This window comes from Haliotis cracherodii, unplaced genomic scaffold (assembly GCF_022045235.1).
Source record: "Haliotis cracherodii isolate W230 unplaced genomic scaffold, xgHalCrac1.p SCAF_10, whole genome shotgun sequence".
In the NCBI taxonomy this organism is placed as follows: Eukaryota; Metazoa; Mollusca; class Gastropoda; order Lepetellida; family Haliotidae; genus Haliotis; species Haliotis cracherodii.
This window is the reverse complement of record NW_027266265.1, coordinates 35411583-35434033: the sequence shown is the minus strand read 5'-3', so window position 1 is coordinate 35434033 and position 22451 is coordinate 35411583. Positions and strand designations below refer to the sequence as shown.

General features: G+C 38.9%; 1 protein-coding gene across 1 annotated transcript in view; it reads left to right on the top strand.

Moving 5' to 3' along the window:
* The first annotated feature begins 14883 nt into the window (after positions 1–14883).
* Positions 14884–22451, top strand: part of LOC139449847 (uncharacterized) — an 83832-nt gene continuing 76264 nt past the window's right edge. Inside the window, exon 1 of the mRNA XM_071231438.1 lies at positions 14884–15002. The gene's annotated coding sequence lies outside the window, so the exon portion shown is untranslated. The remainder of the gene's footprint in view (positions 15003–22451) is intronic.

The window sequence follows — 22451 nt, the reverse complement described above, 5'->3', positions numbered from 1 at the left end:
GACACACTAGGCAAAGAGCCCATTTATTCAAGTCATTCATCTTTATATTATTACAATGCCCGTGGCTACGACAACGACGAATGACGCCGTTACAGGCGTTAATTTGTTCCTGCTGTACCCGAAAACCGTATGCTTTTGCCGAGGTGCACTGACAGCCCCGGGGAAACAGCTTCCTTTAGGAAACATATCCTCTACTTCCGTAAATTGGAATTTTGGCTAAACAAATTTGCAGCATCTTTCTTGCGGTTGAAAATCATTAATACTCCTAGACGTAATCCTAATTGGTTTCCGCGTGTAAATCGTGGCTACGAAGTTTGTCGTATTTTTTTCTGAGTTCACTTCCACCTGGGGAATTCAGGTGCTACCGACTGAGGTTCCGGGATCATACAAGTTAAGACTCTTTCACCTCCTTTATGTTGGTGCTGTATGGATGGGTACTGTCATAACTTAGTGTTTTACTGGCTATCTGTAGGGCAGGATATGCTTGCCCTTCCGCGAGCACCTGGTGTCATCACTGATTTTCACTTTCATCACTATTTTCTCTTCCACTGCAATCAATTTCGTCACGGAAGCTGTTCCGACAAATGGCGGAGGCTGATTATTCTTTTGACTTGAACCACATGTTCCTGTGATTGTTCGAGTGAACACTTGACGTGCCTCGGCATGTATTTGTGGCCGATACCACCTGTAAGACATGATACGCTCACCTTTTCGAGTTGTTTTACGTTTGTTCTTGAACATCTTAAGACTTGAGTCCACACGACTTTGGAAGATAAATAAATAATAGTATGATGCTATTTCCGTTCAAGCTTACACACAATGACCTTGCCCAATACGGCGGGGTATCGTCAGACAGGCATAATGGAATAATCAAAGATCATGTTCAGTGATGTTATTGTTTGGTGATTTAACAACATCGGTCAAAATGTTGGCTCGTCCCAATTAGAAATAAAACGTGACATTATTATGATAAGGAATTGAATGCTTCGGACTTGCAGGCGTCTCTCTCTTACATCGTTTAAATTGGATTTGTGATCAATGCAAGTTTCATGACTGTTATGCAACGTTCGCGTTTGGTCTAATAAGAATCTGTGATAGGCTAACGATAGGACTGTTAAAATCAATTTCGTTACTCATGTCAATCCCAAGTAGGACTTGACTCACTGCTGTATGAGTCGACGTGTTTTCCCAAATTATAAAAAAGTCTGCCTTTTTCACTGCTTGATAGCAAAGTCATTTTTGTCTTATTGTACAATACTCAACGTTCTAAAATTTCTTTAAATCGACTGATTTTCTAATTATCTACGGTAAAGTGTGTTCACAGTAGTTCACATTGCCTCTAATGTCGATATTTTCAGAGCGTTTTGCCGTTTTATTTGCAACGTGGAAACTTTAATTGAAATATCATTATGCTTTTACACTTCTTTGCCGAGCAAGTTCCCATTTCCGTAACTGTGGTAAAAGTGGTCATATTATAGCGTCCGTCATCGCAATGGCTTCGTGACAATGACATCTCAACTTCAAATAAACAAATTATCGTTTTCATCTGTATCATTGATTGAAATCAATCCTTTGTCATTAGAGACGTTCAATGGCTATCACATATCATATGATATCATGGGATGATTTCATTAAGGGGGTAGAACAAGGACTGGTCCGTTCAAAGTTATGCAGATTTACAAGTAACCTTTCAAGAATCACCAAGTTAAAACGGCGTCGTGGTACCTCAGAGGGTTGGCACCATTTAGCACGCACAAGTCTATAATACTACATCCAGGGAGCCACACACACGCCATTAACGGACAGAGACGAGGGCCTTTTTAAATATAAAATACTGCGATCAGCTGTCGGTATGCATATCCTTCCATTGTTAAAAAACTCTTATCCACCCAGAACAACTGAGGTTGTTTGCCTCAAACGGACGGAGACAAATTGCAAGGTCTCAATATCTGATGCCGTGGCAAATTGTCGATAACGCAGCCGGTAGTCATATCATCACGGGCTCTACATGTAACACATTGTCCAGTGAGTGAGTGATTGGCGCAAACGGAAGACACATTATCAACGGCTATAGAGCTAACACATTGTCGAGTGAGTGCGGGAGGTTTAACGTCGCTTTGAAGAAAAACAGTATATCAGTTCTATCACGGCGTGTCGGCTTAATATTGGAGGAAAGCTCGAAGTGAAAACACTTTTTTTCAAAAGACAGCAGTGTTACTACACCTCCGCATCTCTCTGGACAAGCACCTAGGGATCAGGCATTGCATAGAATGAGCGCTCGTTGACTCCTTTCAATCCACGAGAACTATATATTATTGTCATATCTGTCGAGGAAACTGGAAGTGAAAAAGACTTGTAGTGATATTATTGGGAAGCTGATTCCCAAATGGGTTCTTTGTGTACAGCCCCATGGACATAAACTTACCCGACCGAAACTGTATAAAGGTTTGGGCATGGCTGAACTGTCGTCTGAGGCCGAACAATTTGCTAAGATCATGGGTTCGAAATCCGGTAAGGCTCCATTATGTTTCAAGGTTTATCAGCTCGTAGGTTTCACCAATCTGGTAAACGTCAAAGACCTGCGTCACTTAAGGCGTTCCTCTCACATACAACTGACACGGCCTGGTGTAACACTAATACAGTTCAAAGTGACGTTAAACAAAACTCACCTACTTGTTTTCTGTACATGTATAATACTTAATAGAACATCCCCATTCCATATGCATGAGGACATATCCCTCGTTATTGTCGTGATTTATGAAAATAATTAATCTTGTTTTTTTTTTGTTAAAAATACATAGATGAAACATATTGTAATAATGATTACATAAATATGTACTGTTAATGTTTACAGGATTCCAATTGCTTTTATCCATCGCCACAAAGTAGTATCGACCGTTTTCGACTGTGCACATCCTGTTTGTGCCAATCCTCATCGTCTTGCCACAGTATCTGTATGATTCAATTTGCGACATTTCGTATGGAAATATGGCAGCAACATGCCTGGTGACGCCAAAGGAGAAATAGCCATGCATACAGTGTACAGAACCAACACTTACAGGAAAATGCAAGTAAATATGGTGAAGAAGAGACTGGCTCCATTGCCAACAAGCCAGCTATAGGTTCTTGTTGTAAATTAATAATACGAATAACCATTCTCTTGTTGGTAATATAGCAGTTTCAGGTGTCACTGCTCTGTCTATTTGGGGTGTCACTGATGGATTAGGTATCACACTGTCAACATTGGTTTTCGTCATTAAGCGTGATGTATTACTGCTATTTGTTCAAACACAGAAGTTCTGACACCAAGGATGAGCGTATCTATTTATAAATTTCTATACTGTTCTTTGTCGTTATATTTTACAAACACGATGTGGACACGGGTGTTCCCCTTTTCTCAGCGTAATGCAGAGTTGTGTTCCTTAGAAACCTGTGATCGTGGGTTTGATTCTAGGTTGGCTCTGACATTGTATAGGTTTGTCAGCACCATACCCCTCTTCGTGGGTTACACCAAAGCGGCAAACGTCTACGACTAGCATCACTGCATGATTTCCTACCACGCTAAGTGGCCTTAAACCCAGATAATCTGCGTTCACTCGTTTACTAGTGAGTGAGTGAGTGAATGTGTGGTTATGATTAACGCAACTTTTACCAGAATGTCAGCAATTTCACCTGCAGAGGAAACCACAAGGCGACCAGACAACCCTGCTTCCATCCGATATAACTCACAATATAGCAATATTCCAAAGTAGTTTCAGTATCCGTGGCGTCATTTCCGACTTGTTTCCAGGCCCCTGAGAGTTGCCATGAATACTAGTAATTCCCTCATTGCATGGTGTACAGACATTGAAGTTGACAAATGGCAACATCGCATGTTGGTAAAAATCATCTGTTGACCGGTCAAGGAATCACTGACCCTAACATAAAATTCGCATTCACAACTAACTCACTCACTCAAACACTATGTCCATCTTCATGCCGTTTACTTTATTTCATCTGTTTGAAAGTTTTCACTTAAAATGCATGTGTACAGAAAACGCTAATCTAAGGCATGGTACATGCAAACAAGGCGAAAATAGTCCATTGTATGAATTCCTGGTACTACTAGTGTCTGTTAATTACGGTACGAACAAGGTAAAATGTTGTTCCTTGAGACTTCATTTGTGTGTTTCAGTATGTATTTAGAACTATGGACTATACGTGTGTCGTTTCATTGGTACAAAGTGGCTGATTCTAATTATATAGAGTGGATAAATTAAATGTCAGTGTTTCCAGAAATGCATGCTCACGCAAAACGCTAATCTAAGGCATGCTACATGCGAACCAACCGAAACTTAAATGTTGTCCGTGTTTCCAGAAATGACCTGCATCTACACATCTAGACGATTGGTCCTCTGAGATGGGTTCAGCGCCGTTTTGAATTTTAGTTCAGTTATGGCTGTGTGGGAGGAAAGAGTGACTCTCAAATTCGTAATCACGATTGCGAAATTGAACACATTCAATACTGTTACACTTTTAAGCCATAGTTTCCTTTAAGGTTCAATTTGATATCATTTAGAAGACAAGTATATTTGTATGTTTGACTCAATGTTCAGAAATGATATAGTGTTTACTTGGGATTTTGAATAAATAATTCAGTAAACTAATGAGTAAATAATCAGATCTACATGAATAACATTCATCTTATTGAAAACCAGTTGACATGTTGGGCGCAAATAAACATTTCATATGGCATTTTATAAATCTAACACCAACCAACTATCACTTTCAACTCCGTCATGGGAATGTATTCCTAAACCGTAGCATTACGTCAGCTGTGTTCAAAATCGATACGATAGATTCAGCGATGATAAAGTCCGGGAAGCTTTTAAATAATTCACAACTTAAGTACAGAAAAGGATTTCAAATGAGCTAGCTTTCAAGAAGGTCATGATGTGAGTAACGTATTTTCTCTTTGCAAGGTTCTGAATTCGTTTTGAATGGGTTTTTCATCACTGATAATCGATAATACTATACTGAATTAGACATGTGCTTTGCCCACATAAACGCAAACGCGGATCTGTACATGGAAACGAAGAAAACTAACAAAGGAAAAGATAGTTAAATAGATTCTAATTATAGGAAGTCTACGTGCGTCATCATAACAATTCGTTTTATATATAGGACAATAATGGTTTGAATAATGGAGAAGGAAAATCAACTGAATATATTTGTTCACGTATCCTAAAGCAAGGTCTTACATGAATCATGCATATTCATTGGCAATGTTGTACAGTTTACACCCGGTCGTAATAATATATGTATATATGTATACAGTCAGACCTGGTCAAAAGGTCGCGTTCTCAAAACTACCATCCATGTTAATATATATAAAGCTACAAAACCCTTTCCATATCCAATAGGTTTGTCAGCACCATACCCGTGCTCGTGGGTTTTACCGAAGTGGTAAACGTCTGAGACCTGCATCACTTCGGGCTTTCCTCCCACATTAGGCTGACACGCAGTGATGTAACTGGAATACTGTAAAAAGCGGCGTTAAAACCAACTCATTCACACTCACTCACCATATCCAATAGAAATCGCTGCAGAAAGCAGAGTCGATTGTACAATTCCGACTACATCATGAGCCCGTGTTTATGAATCACTATCAAATTAAGGCATTAAGGCAGGGCGGGACAACTTAGGAATGGCCAGGAGTCCGAACTTGACCACACAGAAGGAAGCGAGCTACAAAAACATGTTTTATATCACTGGAAAGCTCTCGAGGAGACGAATCCAAATAATGTGTGTCCCAGTGTGTTCACATGTTCATAAGCTCAAAAATTGGCTCAGAAAATGCATTACTGCAGAAATTTCTGCCAGAATTTTTTTTTCTGCAGAAATTTCTGGCAGTATTTTTTTTTTTCTACAGAAATTTCTGGCAGAATTTTTTTCTGCAGCAATATCCAGCATCAATCTTTGGAGAGTTTAAATTGAATTCAGCAATTGAAGATATTTATCTTATTTACCAAATTTATCAAGAAAAGTTGACGTCGCTCAAATTAAAGAATGGAACAATATGTTGGCCTCATTCCTTTGTATACTAGACAGATGCAAATCCTTGAACCCTGAGCTTACCTTTTAATAATCTAAATTATTATGAGAATTTCAGTGACCATCTTCAATGGTCTTTTTACGAGATACGGAACTCTGAAATTAGGTTAACTTCAGACACAGAAAGAAAATATAGAACACAACCAATTTTTCGATACAACTGCATATATTGTTTCATACATTTCATTGTGCACAATTCATCTTTTATATATACAATTCTAAATACACAGCTTTACTAAGATACAAAAACATACAAAGTACAAAACTCCTCCAATGCAATCCGCAGCAATATCTCCGCCACATAGCTTAGACAAAACATGTAGATTTCAGCGATACTTGCTACTCCTTCTTTATTGTTCGGATACTGATGCTTGTCTTCGGTGCTTTGTCAGAGTGATCTGAAAGTAATGAAAATAATTTTTTGTAAAGAATATGAAAACATAATTAAAATGACAGGCAAATCACTGTGCATCCATACGATAAAAGTATAAAAGTAACCTCATGGAAGTTGGGATGTCAGTAATGCTGACTAACCCTAATATAACACATCACAATACATACTTCAAAAGAAATGCAATATTTATTGAAATTACCTTTGTTTGTTTTTGCAGTTTATCATTGTTCTTCTCTATTGCCTCTTGAACTTTAGTTGGGAGGAGTGTTGCTTCCCTTCGGGCAGGCATGAAGGGCTTGAAGTCTGATAGCTTGATGGTGGGTGTCCTGATGTCCCCCATCTTTCTAAGGTAGGACATCCACCACAAGCTATCCTCTGCAGACAACCTGGTAGAAGACACCCATTTGGCCAAGTCTTTCTCCATGGCCTTACAGGTGTCGTCTACCTTTTGCCTGTCCAGTCTGACTGGTGTCAGTGTAGATGGGTCAACATTGACATCCAATGTTAACATCCTATACTGTTCACTTTTCACTGGCCAATCTTTGTAATACATGCAGACCTCAGATCCATGCATCCGAAACACAAACACATGTGCCTCCTTGTGGCCTTTTGGGGAATCTGAGTCCACAAACAATTGCCTAATGTCCCAAACTCCTTCCAGTGCAGTCGTTGTTGGTCTTGGATCATTTGTACTGGCAAGGACTTGAAGGAGGGCATCGCGTGTTCTTGCAGGCTTCTGTCTTAGCTCTCTTGCAAATACACTAAACAGTTGGTCCATATCTTCATGCGTGTGTCCCACCATGATAAAAGAAAGTTTCACCTGAAAATAGTATTTATAATAGTATTATCGCTATGAAAACAAATCAAAACTTGTTCGTTTACAGAATACAGACTTGAGAATATTGAATATGTTGAGTATATTGAGAGAAAAATCAATCTTGTGCATTTTTCAACATTGCAGATTCGTTTCCACTTGATGAGCAATTGGACATGAAATACCTTTGCTTCAAAACAATTCTAATGTGGTTTAAAACAATTTACATAAATTGTAAAAATATTAACCACATGTGATTTCAGCAAGAAAATGGTACTGGTCCTTCCTGATTTTACTAGTCACCGATTAGAAAATGAATGAAAATGTCAGTAGCTCATTTCCAATCATTGGTCTGATCTTTGATTACTGCCAATTTGCACGTTTGTATAAATAGTGAGTTGCAGTCTTTCCTATGACAGAACATTCAATTTTGCATATTATAGGGTCAGTTTTATGTATAAAATCTAGAAAAAAATGGGGTGTAAATGTGTTACCTGTGACATTGTCACATTTGTCACATTGAAAAATCTACTGTTGAAAATCAATAGCATTTGTATATGAAAATAAAAATATCTAAAAAGCACATACCTTTTTGAAGATTTTTAACTTGACCAACAATGCCAAAAAATACAAGACCGTCTTGTTTTTATTGTCTTTTGGAGAATTGTCCGCTTGCAAGTATAAAGTTTCTGGCAGTTGTCCATGGTTCATCTGAAATTAATATTTATCTAAATAAATACTATTTTTATATTACCTGTAAAGTAAATAAACAAAACTAGGAATTATTATCAGAGTCATACTAGAACCATTACATTGTAAAATATTATAACCACAATTGTCTAAATGACACATGAGAGATATTGAAAACATTTATTAGTATTACCTGTGCAATCCTATGGAGGACATCTAACAGCACTGTGCAGGTGACATTTGCATCACCTGGAATACAGGAATTCCAGATGACAGCATGGGTTTCCTGGTTTCCATGATCGACGACACCTGTCACATGGTGCTTGACATGCGCTAAGCTGACATCAGTCTGAAATGTCACAATCATTGACTGTTAATTAATACCTGTAAGAACAGACTTAGTATGTGCAGGAAACATATCAACATTTATTTTACATTTATTTTACACTTAATTTTAATTTCATTCATGATATTTAGTTTCAGAAATGTGAATTTCAATGTGGTTAAAGGAGCCTTAGGTTAAATAAGTTCTTTTTACATGTACCTTTGATTGTTCTGGAAAGACAGGAAGGTTTGTTTTGTTCTGGTCCATGTTGTCAATAATGAGGGAGACATATTTTGATGGTGACCTCTTTGCTTTGTCCCCGTGTTTGTAGTACTTCTCTCGAAGTAATCTGTGAACATAAATTAATTGTAATAAAAACATGTGAATTATTGATATAAATGTATTTTGACATTGAAATAAACAGTACCTAGTCAGGTAGTGGTGATACCTAACATTGAAGCTATTAACAATCACAATGTAGTTAGTGGTCCCTTCATGTAGGAAGAGTTGCCCACATTTAGTCATGTGTTTATTCTTTGGAATCTTCTCATGATCCCAAATCAGATTCCTAATCCCCATTACATATAACCTCTACACATCTATTACAGAAAGAAAGCAAACCTTTGCAAAGCTAAGTGTCCCTATTTTGCTTCTTTTAAGGACTCAACCTCTTCCTTTGCCAAGTTTCGTCTTTGTAGGGCATCTCTGTATAAGATGCACAGTGAGCACTGTGTAAAGTCCTTGGACTGGAATGACAAGAACACAAATTACACTCATACAGTTTCATATCATACATTCATAGTTTTTAACAATTTATACACAAGACATTTGACAGATACAATATCTTTCAAACAGTCATAATAATGTACTTTAATGTACTGGAAAACTCCAGATGCAGCTTTGCTCACAGTATCATGAAACAAAATGTTGACACTATTCCAAATTGGTACTTGGTATGCCTCTGACAGTAAAACCATACCTTCAGTATTTTCACTGAGTGGAAGAATTCCCTCCAGAGCTCCTTGAAACGGCTATATCCTATAGTTGGCTTGCCTATACTGCCCAAATCTTCAATATATATCTCAAAGATCTGCCCCTTTGTAAGGCATGATGGCAGCTGAATCTCAGTCTTGTGTGGCATGTGGTCACCATGTCTGCAAACAAACTTTTGTATTTATCTACTCCAAAGTTGATCTCATGAATATAGAAACTAGGCACCCATAGCAATCCAATTCTCAAGAAAATGTATACCATGTTTGAGATGGTATGGAAATGTACACTCACAAAAACACATAAGTGTGCCATCAAGAAGAATTCTTTTAAAGTAGGTGGAAATGGTCAGGTAGCCGCAATATTGGTGTAATGTTGCTAAAAATGGCGTAAAACTAGGTGTTTGCCCAAACAAAAAGCAAAAGGCCAAAAAGGGAGATGAAAATTATATCATTGAATATCAGTGAATGTATCACTGAAAAAAATGACACCAGGCATCCACGAAAGGGTAGTGCTATTTACCAATACATTCTCTTATCATGTGCTAGATAATAAGCAAAGAGAGAAATTTGGCACACCTTCAATTCACTGGGATAGCCTGTTCAATTTCAGTTTTAATTTCTGGTATGTTAAGTTTACATGTTTGTCTGAAACACTTATCCCTGACACATGTATAGCATTCAATGATGAGAATTACATCATGTGTGTTATCTCCAACCACAACAGACCCACTACAGCATTGTTTTATTTGGGCTAATTTTTATTTCCTTTGCTGATGGTAATGATTGATCATGATCTTATCCTATCCTGGAATACTGTATCACAAACATGAACTTAAGGGTATAAGTAGTAGTGTCATGTACAATAGCAACATGAATGAGTCGCATAACCTAGATTTGTCTACATTGTTTCAAAGCTTTTTGAAAGAAAATTGGAAACCAACCTTTTGAAATACTGATCCAGCCACACTTTTGTCTCCAGGTACTTCTTGGAATCGTAGTGCTGTTCTGATCTTCGATCTCCCTTGTGTGGAAGACAGTCCTTCACAGCTCTCCCATGATGGAAAAATCTAAACAGAAATTTAAAAAACAACAACATTGTACTTGACACAATCCCCACATAGACAAATCACAAGAAAAATATCACTTCAACTGTACCTTGATAGACACTTGACACTTGTCTACTGAATGTCACTCATTATGGTTTTACAAGAACAGGAATGTCTAACTTACCTGGATTTACTTATCTTAAATACGGCACACCAACACACACTGCAAACTTCATGCCCCTCCAGGGTAAAGGGAACATCTGACAGTCTTTCTTCCTGATATCTGAAGACTGCTCTCAAATGGCTGTTGATGAAGTGGCTTTGTTTCGTTTGGGTCTTCCTCCAAAATGACCTCCTGAGTTGAGTTATGTCTTCAAGAGACAGTGTCTTCATGCAGTCTGTGACACAGCACTTGGTCATCCAAGTTTCTTTTATAACTTGGGACGTTGTTGCCTTCTCCTCTCGTTGTCCACATATCTTAGACCTGTCCCCTGCAATACATCATTTTAAATCATAACTATTTCTGAAGCAGCATTACCGCTGGACTCACCACCATAGCATATATACACATATACAATAAACCACAGTAACAGAATAACCAAAGAAGAGGATAAATTGTGCACTCACTTGGACCAAGTCTCAAGGGCCGTCTGTCAGAATAAGGTTCCTCCTTTGAAAATGGTGCCACTGAAATACAACAATAAATAAAATGTATAGCATAACTAACTTGTAACCTATAAACTATAGACTTGTACAGACAATGAAGATCAAAGCGTACTTCTTCTATCATGACGTCATTTCGAAAATGAGCTCGCAACTTGATGACGTCATATATATGACAACTATATATTTTTGAGAGGGGAGTATCTAGTGATTTGTTCTCCATAAATGTAGCCGGACAGCGCAGAAATACGCAATACATGATATTGTATGTGGAATCATATACCAATAAATTTCATTGATAACTATCTTCATGATAGCACTAAAAGTGATACCTTGGATTGCAGTGTCCACCTCTGACAGGCCGACAAAATCTTGCAGCTTTACTGGTCCTGGAAATGTCAAATAAATATCTGAAAAATACATAAATCGCAACCTTAATGTAATTGGATAGTCATACAAATATAACAATTGCCAATTTCCATTCTCAGAAATCCCCAATGCCTCCACAATTAGACAAGCCTACCAGATGAACATTGAATTTATTCAACAGGCCTATACAAAGCATTTAGATAGACACATTGAAAAAAGGTAAAATCAATTTCTCCATTGATGTTTAATAAACGTTTAATAAACGTACCTGTGGAAATCAATTCTTATCAAGTCTTCAAATTTGACCAGTCTTCTCTTCACAGTTGTTTGGTCACCTTTGCAAAGACAAAAATAAACATTTATCTCACAATGTAAACTACTCACTTACAACCATTGTATCAATAGACAAAATCACAATGAAACACTACAGTCCAAAATGAGATTAAAGAGTGAGTGAGTGATGATGTTTTTACACCACTTTTAGCAATATTCCTGCTATATCATGACATGGAACACCAGAAATAGTTTGGTTAAAAGTAAACAATTCAGATTAATAGAAAAGGTAGATTTTATGAAAGATTGGTATAGAAAAGGTATGTGTTATGTAGATGACTTACAAGAAGACAAAATATAATGTACAAAGAAATGTCTTGACATACATTGATACCAGGTGTTCACGAAAAGATGAGAGTATTCTGCTCCACCTGTAGCACAGGTCACAAACACATGCAAAGGCAAGTGAATTGTTCACCTGAAAAACATGAGAACGGCAGAAATCAAAATAGGGAATTGCATCGGACATCATTATTGTCACTAGTGCGTCAAATTTGGAAATTTCCTCCGCATAAAACTACCATAAAACTTTTTGAAAGTTTTACTGAGGTCTTGAATGTTTTAACCTTGATCACACGACTTCTGAGCTGGAGTCAATTTCATGAATCATGTCCACCGTGTATTATGTGCACTTTGTGCATATGTGGCTGTTACATACTCTTTATATGGTCCACGTCGCCCAAAAGCCTAACACCAACTAACCGGTGGCACCCGTCACAAACACATGCAAAGGCAAATTTGGAAATGTCCTCCACGACTACCATAAAACGTTTTGAAAGTTTTACTTAGGCCTTGAATGTTGTTACCTTGTTCAAACGACTTCTGAGCAAGATTCGATTTAACGAATCATGTCCATCGTGTAATATCACTTTGTGCAAATGTGGGATTACATAGTCTTTATATGGTCCACGTCGCCCAAAAGCCTAACACCAACTAACCAACCAACCATTCAAAGCAAAGTGTGGCGCCATCTGCGACTACAAAAGGCCCCTGACTGTTGCCTCGTAAATGAACTCATGTGATTTCATTTTATTAAATGCATGATTTACAGAACCAGAGTGCGATTCCATGATTCTTCAAAATAACACGTTCATTCCGAGTATCTCCTAAGCACGTTTAGCATCTCCACGAGTGTGTATACATGTTTTCGATAACACCTGGTGTCGCCACTGACTTTCAGTAATTCATTCATATTATTTTCATCGCTAATTTGCCCTTTTGCCCAAAGGAATCTGTTTAGACGCATAAGGAGACTGGGTATTCTCTGGTATAAACCATAAAAAAAACAGTTTCAATTTCACATTGTTCGGTTTCGATCATTTGAACAAAATCAGATGGTGAGGAAATGTGTCACAAGCCGTTTCGCGAATCATGACATACGGTGTCAGCTGAGTGGACGTTTACCTTATACATTGTGTCAGCGACCAAAATGGATGCGCGAGTCATTTTTTAACATGTATATAATTGGAGTGACAGCAAAGTTCACACATACATTTCATTTAATAGATAAAGCATGTGATGATTCAGTATCTGTCACAACTCAAATATGACAGATGAGAATCTGCTGAAGTTCAACGTGTAAATAACATTTGATAGCGATTGCAGTATCGTTAATGTAACTGAAATTGATTTTGGCGCTTGAAATCGTTTCAACGAATAGCTAATTATATTATATCGGCTCATATTTCTGAATTTAGTTAAACTTTGAAATGATTGAATATTCCACACGCACATGTTCTCATGTAAAAACTTTCAAATTTAGAAAATGAATTTGCATGAACGTAAGCGCGTATTTGTACGTGGAAATGATACAAAAATACCACGAAAAAGATTAGTGTCCACGTGCGTCATCATGACAATTATTGTTAGCACATAATAGTTTTATGTGTAGGACAATAATGATTTGAATAAAGGAAAAGGAAATATGAACTGAATATATTTTATGCACGAATCAAAAATAAAGTCTGACATGAAACACGCATTAGCATTAGCGTTACGCGAATCATGACAACGGTGTAAGATGACTTTGTGTATATTTGGACGTTACAAGCAGCACTAGTCTGAATTGCAGATAAAAGTTTCTGGAATTTAAAGGATCAAAGTGATCAGAGCTGCTTTGAACAGTATCACAACCTGTCAGCTTGTTCGTGAAGGAAAGTCCGAAGTGGTGCAGGTCTTGGACGTTTGTTACTTTCATAAGTCCTGCTAGCATGGGAGTGAGTGAGTGAGTGAGTGAGTGAGTGAGTGAGTGAGTGAGTGAGTGAGTGGGTGGGTGGGTGAGTGGGTGAGTGAGTGAGTGAGTGAGCTCGGTGGATCCCCATGATACTGTTGGCATAATGCTGAAAGTGCCACCCACCCCAAATTAATCCATTTATAGTGCTAAAATAACTTTCATCCACGCCTGCACCATTTCAGTAACCATGCGACATTCGTTTGTGTAACATGGCCCATCCAATACACACACGCTTGCTCCTCGCCTCGCCTCACCTCACCTCACCTCACCTCACCTCACCTCACCTTACCTCACCACACCTCACTTCAACTCGATTCGCCACGACTCTCCTCACCTCACCACACCTCAAATACTGCTTTAACATGCCTATGATATTATCACTTTAAATCAATATTCCAAATGTGTAAAAGTGTAGGCATCAAGTTTTGACTCAAAATACACCCAAAGCAGTACAATAAGCTATACAGTACGGGAATGTTTCAATGCGCTTGTCAGTTATATCTCAAGCCTTGTCAGACCACGACTACAAGCATCATTCAGCGAAATGACTGAAATGTTATTTTATCCTCAGTGCTTGAGAGTGTTCAGCTGAGGAAATGCATTTTACCATTACAGAACATTGATACGATCAGGTCCGCTTCCACATCCTCCACCCTCCCCAGAAACTCTCATCCTTCTTTGAGAACAGAACTCATTTGCATGTGCCCGTTACATAACGGTACAAGGGGCTCTCGTCAGCACAAGAGGCTCACAATCCATACCGTTGTGTAGCACCAGTGGTCTATCACATGGGCCGATGCTCCAGTCAGGCTGTCTCACTAGGACGAGCGAACGGTCGGATGAATTATTGACGGATTTCACTACGCTTGGAGATGAACGCTGACCGACTGTTTCCCTAGATCAAGTGGTCATTGTCGGACTGTATGGTCATTTGGCGGAAGATCTCTTTTATTCAGTCTCTACTCGTGTGAGTGCATCGGTTCTGTGATGTGTCATGATCTGACAGAATGACTACGAGTGTGAATATAGTTTGGATATACTAGCGGCAAGGTAAGTTCTGTTGCTCTTGATGTGTAAACTGTTGATATTGGCTTGGTACACTATGCAAAAGTGTTGAGTATGTAAACACATACAAGCACGTTTCTGAATACACATGTGGTGTGTTGTATCTGAACGCATTTAGGGTCCAAACGCATGAAATGAACTGTCGTCTTAACACCTTATAAACGTAACATCCCCATAGTGTTTAATCATGTTAAGAATTAAAAAACACGTTTCAATATGTTTAGAATTATAGTACACTATGGACATAAAAATGTAAACGAAGCTAACTTAATGGTAACTAGGACACAATTCACATCCGGAAGCTGACAATGAAGTATATGTGATTACTAATATAAACCCTTAACATTAATGGTTACAGCCCCAACCCCATAAACCCCCAACCCCCAAACCCCCACCCCACCCATCCACCCCATTTCTGTATCCCTCAAACCATAGAAAGAGCCCCTTTTTAAATTACCTACAACGAAATAAGGGGTTGGGGGGGTTGGGTGTACACGGACCTTTGCCACATTTAAACCTTAAACGGGTGTAGCTGTTAAACACTAAATCCTAAACATGTCAGAATTATGGGATAAGGAACTTGTTCAGATTTGTGTTCCGAGTCTGAACACATTTTTACAATGTAGTTATAATTCTTATAGTTTGATGTTGCAGTGTCACGGTCCTTATCATGTTCTTATGGTAACGATAGACAAAAGGAATGTAACCAATATGCTAATCAGTTGACGTACTGGAGGACAGCTTTGCTGACTTCCTCAGTCATCGGACCATTGAATCAGGCTGTTACATGTATACGTCTCGAGTGAGTGAGTGAGTATGGTTTTACGCCGCTTTTAGCAATATTCCTGCAATATCACGGCGGGGGACACCAGAAATGGGCTTCACACATTGTACCCATGTCGGGAATCGAACCCGGGTCTTCGGCGTGACGAGCGAACGCTTTAACCACTAGGCTCCCCGACCTCCCCGTATACGACTCGAGAAATTCCTGTTCGATTCTATATCCGCATTAAATAGACAGCTAATTTCGAATAAGGGACTCTTGTACGATTAGTAACACACTTGTATAAATCTCATGGTGAGTGAGTGAGTGACTGAGTCGAACAATACTATACCATGAGCAGATATACGTTCACCCAAATGAGTGAGCCACTTATTTTCAATAATCCACAAATATCATAGGAAATAAATTTACAGGTTATACCAGAATCGAACCGTGGTCCTCGGCGTAACGGTCGAACCCTTTAACCATTAGGCTATACCGTCAATTGTAATGTACAGACTTTCCCAGTCTTGTTAACGATTTCACTCTTTCGTGCTCAAGTGTTCCAACAGACAGTTGTTGTGTCGTGTACAGCGTAATGATATCTAACCTGGGGAATATGTTCTCATTCATGCTTACCAAAAAGGCATTTTAAACATTTCACACAATGCTAATGTCTAGACACCTTTTATTTCATTACCGGATTTGCTTGTGGTATGCGTAAAGGTTTGCAACGCTGTAACTAGTATCCGTCTATATAACGGTGTATAATTACTTACCGGCGGCTGTTTCCATTTAATATACCAGTTTAACGTCTAAGTCTGGTAGATCTAGATAGAGCAATGCGGTGTTCGGAGCCTCAGAGGCTTTGTGTATTAGTATGAGATTAAATTCGCATCACCATCAGTGCTAGTGATATTGGCTTTTGTTGTAACTCTGAGTTGTTGTTCACTGAGTGCTTCATTACAGTGAATAAGATATGTTTTCTTTGAACTTTTCTCATCAACTTTTGTATCCTTAGAAGTTATTGAGTGAGTTGGCTTTAACGTTGCTTTTAACAGTATTCACGTTATATCACGGCATGCCAGCTTAATGTGGGAGGAAAGCCCGAAATGATGCAGGTCTGAGACGTTTACCACTTCGGTGAAACCCACGAGCACGGGGATGGTGTTGATGAGGCTCCATACCATTGTACCATTGTCGAAAGTCATAAATTCGATTCTCAAACGAATAGAGCACACGATACAGTTAGTGATGGCTCTTCACTTGCAGACCGCTTCCGTGGTCTAGTGGTAGACCGTCCGCCCGGAGAGCGGAAGGTCCGGGATTCGATCCCCGGCCGCGTCATACCTAAAGACATTACAAGATGGTACTTATTGTTACCCTGTCTGGCGCTCGGCATTAAGGGGCTAAAACAAGGACTGGTCGGCTCGGAGTCAGAAAACTGTGTCTGAGTGGGGTATTCATGTTAAACTGCAGCATGGTATCTTAGTTTGCTAGCACTAAAAATCGGCATCAGTCCGGACTAGTACAAGCAGCCACACACACACACACACACACACACACGTGCATGCACGTCGCTATATAAGTGCAATAATCTTGGACGCGACGTTAAACCCCACAACACCTCACCTCTTCACTTGCAGTCACAACCTTATTTATACTTGTATATTTGTCTAAATACAAAGATATCAATACGATTTCCCTAACAAAGCTTTGAAATGTATTCCAGTTACCCTATAGGATCATTTCCAAGAGACCCCACTCAAATCTTAAACAGGTAGTGAAAACATCATGGATACAAATCATCCAAGAAACTTACCATAGAAAGAACTGAGTATTCTTTCCAAATTTCCCATTCGTGGAGGGTTTCGGATATTAACAAAATTGCCAAGAGTCGTGTGTACACAAATATCCCTGACGCACCAAGTCGTTGTTCGTGCCTTAGAAATCTATGATCGTGGGTTCGAATCCCAGACTCGCCCTGATTATGTATGTGCGTTTTGTCAGCACCATACCCGTGCTCGGGGGTTTCACCAAAGTGGTAAACGTCTGAGGCCTACATCACTTGGGTCTTTCTTCCAACATCAAGCTGACGCGCAGTGATAAAACTGAAATACTGATCCACCCGAAGGGTCAAAGGAAGTCTTTTCCAAGAATATTCAGGATTTGAATCGCTTTGGGGACATCAGACTGCGTTGGCTTCAGAACCATATTTAAATTGGTCTGTATTAATATTTTAATTCAACTTTGGAAAGATGTATTCTTGTTGAATGGAATGGGACGGAACAAGTTTTCTTGTCCAGGAGATAGATATATAAGAGGTAGACACTGGTAGGTGGAGGTAAAATTATAACACCAGCCCTTGAACCATCAACCATATGCACATACCATGCATTAATGTAAACAATTGCTCATATGCGCATATCATGCATTAATGTAATCCATCGCCAATATGCGCATATCATGCATTAACCTTATCCATCAACAATATAGACATAACATGAATGAATGTAACAACCAACTCTGTCATCAGTCTTTCCATTTGTTTCGTATGCACCAGTGTTAGTCGTGAATATTTACCAACCAAGATACGAATTCATATAAAACCTCAAAGGTTTCAATGCTTCAAACGCAAACGTTATTTGTAACGCGAGCTCTTGAACAGGGAGATCAGCTTTATCTGACTATTTCTGGAACTTGCATATGGCGAAAGTTTACTCGATAGGCTGAACTCTGCAGAATGGCAAACAGAACATGATTTGGATAAGGAAATCTAGAATCTTGACAGTGTTATGGGCTCTGATTCCTCACTGATCCGCCTTCCTGCTAATGCCGATCCCCCTTAAGGACGGGAATATTGTGTTCGTCAATATTTGTCTCAGCATTGGGCTTTTACTGCTGTTTAAATCAAGTGGAATCTTTCGCATCATGGCCCGGATATCACGAAAAATGAACTCCATATAGACCACTATGTCCCTACTTGAACCGTATCGATCCATCGATTTCATTGCGTCAACATAATCTCACACGGACTGAAGGTCCTCAGCTGAACGAACATTAATGTTCAAATAAGACCCGGTTGTCTTAAATAATACTTCAACATGCTCAAGGAAATAGTATTACTTCATGGCGAACGCATCAACGTTAAAGTTCTATAACACCATCGAATCCGCCGCGCAATGTCTCCTTCTTGGAGCTGATATGCGAATGTGAGTGTGAGGCATTTCAACACAAGGACATGTTTCTCTTAATGTACATGTAATATCCATTCATTTCGCAGGTCAAAAGAATTTATAAATGGTGTGTATTTATGGAAATTGGAAGTGGACAGGAATAGATAATTCAATCTTTGAGTAATAATGAAACAGCATAGCTGTTACATCTTCCATCGGAAATTCCGGAAATTATAATTTGTAAAACTTATTTCTCTATATTAAATACCACTCCTGCTACTACTGCTGCTACTACTACTACTACTACTACTACTACTACTACTACTACTACTACTACTAATAATAATAATAATAATAACAACGATAATAATAATAATAATAACAACAACAACAATTATAATAATAATAATAATAATAGTAAAAAAAATTAATAATGATGATGATTAATGAAAACATGGTAAATACGCAGACCTCGCTTTCGAAATCCCCAGTATCAAGTTGTCCGATTCCCCATTGTTCTCGGTGCCTTAGGTTTGGTATCAATGGATCAATGTGTACTTGGTTTTCATTCTCATCTCCCTGGGAAGAATACAACACAAAGTGTCTGTGAGGCGTTAGGTTAACAGTTGTTACCGTCTCATCCCTCCGGGTACCCATTCACTGCTGGGTGAACAGAGACATACTTCGATCTGTCTCGGATTTAAGCGTTTGACACTCTGAATTTGCACCACCAAACCGTGTGCAACGTGCCTGCAACTGAAAATTCTACAGATCAATTCCATGTTGTTATCTGAAACATTCCATTCGCAAGTGACAAAGTACCGATACATACATATGTATATGTCGTATGTGATGTTATAATCCAAGCAACAAAAGCAAAACGTTCTCACTCAAACATTATCCACAATGTTATTGATAATTGGATTCAAGCAAAACACATCTTTATGGCTATATAGGTTTGTGGACCGTATACTAAGTCATTGAAATTACATTGGATTTACACATTATCACATTACTTTAAAGCCTAGAACAGCTAGAGCTGTATCGATGACCTCTTTAAGATTCCATATGCGTTGAGAAATCAATTTAATGCGCCATCCACGAATATTATCCCGCTACTTGCACGTTTCAACGTGGGCATTAAAAATGCCAAGGAAGCTATTGCCATTCCCAGCAACGATTTCAGAATGTTACAAAATCTCCTCAGGGATCTAGATAAGATGTTTACTCAATTATTAAAAGTTGCTTGTTTTCAAATACGCATGAAAAAACTCCAAATAGTACAGCACCATTCATTCATTAAATCTACTTAACGTTGCCTTGTTAGCTTCCGATCCGTGAAGATCCGGTTAGAATGGTCTCATCAACCAATGCTTGTCGTACTAGGCGACTAACCGAACCGGGTGGTCAGGCTCACTGACTGGGCTGATGCATGTCATCGTATCCCAATTGCGTGGATCGATGCTCATGGTGCCAATCCTTGGATATTCTGGTCCATTTGATTATGTATAGACCGCCGTTATACAGCTGGAATATTGTTGATTGTGGTGTTATATTCGTAAAACATTTTTCACGCACTATTGAAATCTAGCCAATAAATAAAAAAATAAGTATGTATATGAATTAATCATTTCAATTGCATCTATTAAACTATGTAAAATCAAACTGTTTGAAGGCAACAGTTTAAATGAACTGTCGACTGATTCTCATCTTTATGAGTCAAATCTCAACACGTTTCCTAATTGACAAGCGCTGAATGATCAGCGAGGGACACACATTGATGATTTGTTTGTTGTCACGCCTGATCGTATTTTAATGATTAAGTGAAGAAACCTAGTCAACGCACGTAGCCCATTTCGTCCAAATTGGCACGTGGGAATAATAACTACACGGTGTGAAAAGGGTGTTTTGTGGTTAGTCGAGCGGTGATGAAAATCTAATGATTAATTTATTATGGCCTGGTCGTGTTTTGTTTAATTTATGTTTCTCAAGCTGTCCTGCCCTCATAAGAACAGTTCTGCTAGCAATCGCACCTACACCGTGTCATGATCAGAATATAGCTTCTCCCTCCACATTGAATAGCTGTAGAAGTATTCTCATTACGGATCTTTGACAATGTATTCCTTGTTTGAAAATCCGTTCCAAGACACTATTCATTGGGAATTATTGATCGAGGTATCGTAGCATTGCAAATGTTCATGGTCTGCTGGCAAAACACACAAGAGACGTTAAATATCAATAGCTGATTGTCGATAGTTGTCAAGAGGTAACAATGAATTATTGTGAAAATAAAACCTCTGTAAGAACAATTCTGTTTTTGTCCAAATTGAATCTAGTTTGAAAGACAAGAGAGTGTGCCTTCGGAACACTGTACCAGACAAAACCATATCAGCAGTCGACTGCCGATATTATTTATAGAGGTAATACAGAGAAATATTCAAAACAGGGAGCACAGATGACGCAGTCGTCTTAAAGCGTCGCTATGCAGAGTTGCGTCCCTTTGGCACATCGGAAACCTATGATCTTGGGTTCGGATCCCGTGTCGCCCTAATCATGTTTCTTGTTTTTCAGCACCATACCCGTGCTCGTGGGTTATATTAATGTGGTAAACGTCTGAGACCTGCATCACTTCGGGCTTTTCTCCCACATTAAACTGACACGCTGTGACATAATGGCGTCAAAGCGACGTTAAACCTTACTCACTCACTTATTCAAAACAAGTTCAGTTTGAAGAATCAAGTGAATATGCAATCGGAATACTTCATCAGTTCCAACTAGACAGCACCCATCGCCACATACGCCATTGGCATACGACCGGCATGTTAGGATTTGACATCAACCTCATCCTCGATTTTCCAGAGTAATCTGGCTCCATTCTAAAATAGCATGACCAATCAAATTACATTCGTGAGAGGGTGAAATTCGGTACAAGATGGCAACGTGACCTCTGAAACGGAGTTTTGGTAACGAATAGGTATATACCTAATGAAATGGGGACATAATACCCCGGATAAACGAGGAGCATAATGCTAGGAAGCTACTCTGATACGGTAAGAATAGTCATAGTATTGGCAATAGCAGTACAACTATAGCACAAGTATTATACTGAGATCCGGGTTAAAATAGGTCTTCAGCAACTCATGCTTGCCGTAAGAGGCGACTATGCTTGTCGAAAGACGTGACTAACGGGATCGGGTGGTCAGGCTCACTGACTTGGCTGATGCATGTCATTGTATCCCAGTTGCGTAGCTCGATGCTCATGGTGTGAATCACTGCATTGTCTGGTCCAGACTCGACTGTTTACAGACCGCCGTCATATAGCTGGAATATTGCTGAATGAGGCGTTAAACAAAAACCAAACAGATGTTTTACCCACCCTAAATCCTGGGGTGTATGAACCTCTGATTCATTTGATCTATTAAGAATGGTGTAACATGCGTTATATTGAAGAGGGTTATAAATAAAAGCGACATAACCCTTTTTATAATCATAAGA